Source organism: Mycteria americana, chromosome 2, assembly GCF_035582795.1.
Source record: "Mycteria americana isolate JAX WOST 10 ecotype Jacksonville Zoo and Gardens chromosome 2, USCA_MyAme_1.0, whole genome shotgun sequence".
Lineage (NCBI taxonomy): Eukaryota > Metazoa > Chordata > Aves > Ciconiiformes > Ciconiidae > Mycteria > Mycteria americana.
Window position 1 is genome coordinate 147,059,274 of NC_134366.1, and position 6,263 is coordinate 147,065,536.

Below are 6,263 nucleotides of genomic sequence, written 5' to 3' on the forward strand. Positions count from 1 at the left end.
CATTTCAGAAAGCCTTAGTGATTTTACCTAGGTGGCTTCAAACCCAGTAAAGAAATTACTGGTTTTAATTTGTCGGAAAACAGCACAGGCAAATGATTTTCACAGGCACTAATAAATAATTACAAATTCTGCTAATGCTATCTAAAATTTGGGAAAACCCAAACTTCTGGTACAAGAAAGCTGAAATCTACCTAAATGCTATATAAAAAGGAACAGATAAATGAGAAATCCTAAGTGATGGCTGTTTGGAAACCAATGGAGATGTGCGATCTGCTCCATTTCAATGATTCAAGCTTCAGTGTGGGCATTACTTGTTGCCAACAGCTTAATTTTTTCAATATCTGTCTTAACTATTTTGTGAACTGAATCACAAGGATACGATGTATAATTTATTGAATAGAAAAGGGGTTTTTTTTAATTTTTAAAGTAAGTTTTTGGCATAAACTGGGAATTTGAATTTTATCCTGCTTCTCTCTGAAGGCTGTAGAATTCAAACTAGATAGCTGAAACCAGGGCAATGATTCAATGAACGGTTGTGCTTTTTGTAGAGCAGACCTGAAGATGTCTAGCAGGGACAGGCTCTGACGAAAGCTGCCAGCATTGCAAGTGGGAGTTTGGTGCCAGAAGTGTGTGTTTCACACTTTAAGCCATGTTTGTTCATTATTACTAGTGCCTAAAGAAAGATTTGTGTCATGCAAGGTAGGAAAGTCGCATTTCTTAGATGTGTGTCCAAAATTCATCATGTATTAAGAGCTTTCCTGAATTGTGGCTTTAGTAACTAGAAGAACTAGAGGCTTCTTTAGGGGTATCCTCTTACCAGCTGGTATGTTGTTCTTGTAGTAGTGTCTTGCATGAGTTGCAAACTTTGTAATTTATTATTTTAAATTAGGTGTAAGAAGGTAAAGGCAGTCCTGCTGGGGGGGGGGGAGGGAGGAAAAAAAAAGGCCGAGGGTGGTCATTGGCCTGCCAGGTGGCATCTGATGTCTCATGTCTGGGGGTTTGCACCTTCTTCCTATTTCCCAACTCACTGAAAGTAACTTCTGCCTTAGAGCAAACAGAACTTGAGCCCAGCACAGATGCTATGCTTCCTAGCTCTGCGTGCTGTGCACAGTACATGGTGATGCCTGTACAGGCTGGCGGGCTCTGTTCTGAATTTGTGATTTGTGCTGTTGATCCTTCCCAGTGCCGCTGCTGCACCTTTGCACTTGCTTGCCTCTGACAGGTTCTGCAGCCTGCCAGTGTGCCTGCTGCAGCTTTTCTGCCAGCGCCCCATGAGCTGCTGCTCCCCAGAACAGCACGTCCCCACTGTCTGGATGGGTGGAGGAGCCCTGGGGAACAGATGGGACAGATCCCAGAGCCGTTCCAGGTGCCACCAAGGCAACTGTGGTAGTTGCCCCCCCTCCAGTCTGTTCCTGGTGGAGAGGAAATATTGGACATAAAAGATGAGGAGCCACTGGTAGCACACCTGGCTGAGGGAAAAGAGTGTCCTGCTGCTTTCTGAAGTCTCTCTGCTGAGTCCTGCCTGTCAGTAAGGAACTCGCTTGGGGTCAGTTAATAACGATAAATTTGGCCTGCAGGGTCACATTCAGGAATGGTGCTGTCACGCTGCTGCAGTCACTGTGGGCTGCCCCTCTTCATCTGCCATCACCCAGAGGTGGCCTAGCTCCAGGAAAAGTAATTTCCTGAATACACATGCATCTGTAAGGCCATGAGTGTTGTTCTAGCCAAAGCCCAGCCCTCCAAGGAAACCCTGAGACCACTCAGTAGAATAACTCGGTCCTATCTACCTCTTCTTTCCTTGGACCCTGAGCTTCCCTCCATGAGGGAGTAGGATCCATAAATCTGCCCTCTCCAACATGTTAAGCACACACAGATTTCCTCAAGAGTGAAATGGAGGAGGGGACAGCCACAGTCGGGACTTGAGGTATACAGAAGAGGGGGTAAGGAGAAAGCTTTGGGGTAGGTATGGGGAAAGAGAGGTGGAGGCTGTGTGCCTGAGCCACTGTATTGTGTTTGCGTGGCAAGGTTCTGGTAGCAGGGGGGCTACAGGGGTGGCTTCTGTGAGAACCTGCTGGAAGCTTCCCCTGTGTCTGATAGAGCCAGTGCCAGCCGGCTCCAAGACAGACCCGCTGCTGGCCAAGGCCGAGCCCATCACCTCTGTGATAACATATTTAAGAAGAGGGCAACTGCAGCCGGAGAGAGGAGTGAGAATATGTGAGAGAAACAGCTCTGCAGACACCAAGGTCAGTGAAGAAGGAGGGGGAGGAGGTGCTCCAGGTGCCGGAGCAGAGATTCCCCTGCATCCCGTGGGGAAGGCCATGGTGAGGCAGGCTGTCCCCTGCAGCCCATGGAGGTTAATGGTGGAGCAGATGTCCACCTGCAGCCCATGGAGGACCCCATGCCAGAGCAGGTGGATGTGCCCAAAGGAGGCTGTGACCCCATGGGAAGCCCATGCTGGAGCAGGCTCCTGGCAGGACCTGTGGGCCCATGGAGAGAGGAGCCCACGCTGGAGCAGGTTTGCTGGCAGGACTTGTGACCCTGTGGGGGACCCACACTGAAGCAGTCTGTTCCTGAAGGACTGCACCCCGTGGGAGGGACCCACGCTGGAGCAGGGGAAGAGTGTGAGGAGTCCTCCCCCTGAGGAGGAAGAAGCAGCAGAGACAACGTGTGATGAACTGACCGCAGCCCCCATTCCCCGTCCCCTGCGCTGCTGGGGTGGGGGAGGTAGAGAAAATCAGGAGTAAAGTTAAGCCCAGGAAGAAGGGAGGGGTCGGGGGAAGGTGTTTTTAAGTTTTGTTTTTATTTCTCATTATCCTACTCTGATTTGATTGGTAATAAATTAAACTAATTTTTCTCAAGTTGAGTCTGGTTTTCCCGTAACAGTAATTGGTGAGTGATCTCCCTTGTCCTTACCTCAACCCACGAGCCTTTTGTCATGTTTTCTCTCCCCTGTCCAGCTGAGGAAGGGGACTGATAGAGCGGCTGGGTGGGCACCTGGCGTCCAGCCAAGGTCAACCCACCACAGCCACACAGGGTGTGTGAAAGGTGTGTGGAGGTGACAATTAGACAGATAAGCCAATATGTCAAAGTCTGACGCTTCTGTTGTTCAACTCCAGTACTGTGAAAGAGGAACAGAGTTTCTGTGCAACTGGAACACTCAGCACTGATTTTGACTGTGGCAGCAAGTCCAGGGTTGGCCAGGACAGGCACAGTCATGCAGTTCATGCACAACTTTCTCTGTCAGGAAGCCCAAGTCTGAGGTGTCTGCTACAGTCATGCCAGATCTGTGGATGTGGCAGGTGGGAGAAAGGGTTGCAAGCACTCGGGAAGACTACCGTTTGAAAAGCGGATTGATTTTTTTTCTGCCTGCCCCCCCGCTTCTGATGCACAACAGTATTTTGTGCGCTCCTCACTTCTTCATTAGCAACTCCTAACAGATTTTTCAGCTTTTTCACTCCAAGGAGGAATGCTGCTGATGTTTCAGAGCACTGTCCTTGCTGACAATAACAACTTTTCTCCAAGTTGTAATAGCTCATTGAGAACCTTTTAAAGTGCACATGTAAAAATGTCTTTTTACATGTACATGGGGAAAAACAGAATCATAGGGCTACACATATTATTTTGCACTTGTTACCATTAGATTTCATATGCCATTTTAGCACCCAGTCATTTAGTAGTGTAACTCTGCTTCAAGTATCTGTAATCGTCTTTAATTTTTACTACACTGAATATCTTGTGTCCTTAGGTTATTATTCACCCTCTTTACTATACTTGTCCTCCTTCACAGCACCTGGAAGCCATCTGGTCCTGGTGATGTGCTGCTACTCTTCAAAAATAAAACTATAAATCCTCTGCACTAGTGCCAACCTAAACTGGTATGTGCATATAATGACAAGCAAGCCCAACCAGAGCTCAGTCCTGCATGTGTTGTTGCCACGCTGACCAGCTATGGAGTTCATCGCTGTATGTGCAGTGCCTTGCCGATCCTCGTGTTCTGCTCCCATACCTTGAGTTAACGTGGTTGGCAGAGGTTCCTTGACCTGATCTGTGCTCTATGCTCCATCCTGCATCAACTTCATGGGAAGGTAAGTAAAGATCCGATTTTACCAAGACAACACAAGTGGTGGCCTTCGTTTGTCATTCCGACTCGGGCAGCTAATGGCAGAGGGTGTTTGGCAGTATCTTTTCAATCAGGGTTAATTGTAAGTGCATCTGTTGTAGACGAGGACTGTAGGAGCCTGTGCTGGTTGAGCACTAAGATGCAGGGGGCAGAGGTAAGGAACAGGAGGAAGCAGAGGACTTGGCAGAGGGGCAGCTGAACTGTTTGCTGCATCTGGGCAATGGTATGAATGAAGAGGGCTCTGGAAATAATTGAAGTACTCTTGTTTCCAGTGCAGAGTATGAAAAGCCTTCCTGAGCAGTAATGGAATTGTAGGCAAGAAACCAGAAAATGTCACAGGCTTATTCAGGCAAGCGTACTTCACTTTGCTGTTCCATAAGCAAATGTGTATATGTGTAGCTATAACACACCAAAGAATTCCTATGAGCGGTAAGTCAGCACAGGATAATCCTCACTGCAGAAGTGCTAGTTAAACGCTGCAAGACTGTAAAAATTAATGAGAAAAATGTTACAAAGGAAGTCACATTCACTTCTTCACATTATCCATCCCGCTTACTTAAAATGGAAATAAATGTAATCTTCCATTGGAAAGGAACCAGATTTTGTGTTCACAGAAGAAAAGTTCAAGAAAGAAATGTTTTTCATGCACACTGCATACTTTATGATTGCTCAATGCTGATTTATGTCCTGTTACTGTAAATTTGTGGGAAATGTCAAGTAGAATGTAGCTATCAGGGTCAGACCAATACTAATATGGGAAGCATTAATGCAGAAAATGTTTCGTGTCCCAACATGCAGCCTCTATAGAATTAAAACAAAGGGCCGAAGCTGGCTTAGGAGGGGGATATATGAACAATATAAAGGTGCTCTCCAGCTCTAAGAGGGGGCAAATGTCTGATGATAGAGTCCCTCAGTGTAGCACACAATCAAAAACCAGTTTGGTGCCCCAAATCAGAAACAGGACAAATCCAAGTTCAAATTTCCGAGTGAAATTAATTATGCATTCTTGAAAATATGCATTCTGTTTTTTAGGCTATAGTTCGTTAACACTGCCCTGCCAGAAGAAAAAGATTTTAAGATGATGGAAGCCCTGATTAAAGAACATGGTGCTTAGCCTCTCTGACCTTTCAGCAGAGAACAACATCCCTGCAAAACAATTCTGTTGCCAAAATGTTTCTTGATATATTATAATGTATGTAACCACAGACTTGCAGGCAGCTGGAATTGTGCAATCTTTTCAGGCAGACTTAGAGAGTTCTCAGGGATAAATAACTGTCCTTCATAGGTAAAAATAAAGTAGTAGGCTGTTTATTCAAAATACTTGTCACATGTCACAAAATACCTGCTTTGAATGATGCTTTAAAAAAGCACAGCCATTTCTGTGTAAACATTAACTGTAGACCTGTCTCAATCATAAGGTCATAGAATGCTTTGGGTTGGAAGGGACCTTTACAGGTCATCTAGTCCAACCCCCCTGCAAGAGCAGGGACATCTTCAACTAGATCAGGTTGCTCACAGACCCATCCAACCTGACCTTGAATGTTTCCAGGGATGGGGCCTCCACTGCCTCTCTGGGCAACCCGTTCCAGTGCCTCACCACCCTCACTGTAAAAAATTTCTTTCTTAAATCCAGTCTAAATCTGCCCTCCCTTCGTTTAAAACCATTACTCCTTGTCCTGTCACAACAGGCCTTGCTAAAAAGTCTGTCCCCGTCTTTCCTGTAGGCCCTCTTAAGTACTGGAAGGCTGCTATAAGGTCTCCCTGGAGACTTCTCTTCTCTAGGCTGAACAACCCCAACTCTCTCAGCCTGTCCTCATGGGAGAGGTGCTCCAGTCCTTGGATCATTTTCGTGGCCCTCCTCTGGACCAGCTCCAACAGCTCCATGTCCCTCTTGTGCTGAGGGCTCCAGAGCTGGACGCAGCACTCCAGGTGGAGTCTCACCAGAGCAGAGTAGAGGGGCAGAATCACCTCCCTCGACCTGCTGGCCACACTTCTTTTGATGCAGCTCAGGGTACGGGTGGCCTTCTGGGCTGCGAGTGCACATTGTTGGCTTGTGTCCGGCTTTTCATCCATCAGTACCCCCAAGTCCTTTTCTGCAGTGCTGCTCTTGATCACATCATCCCCCAGCCTGTATTGATACTGG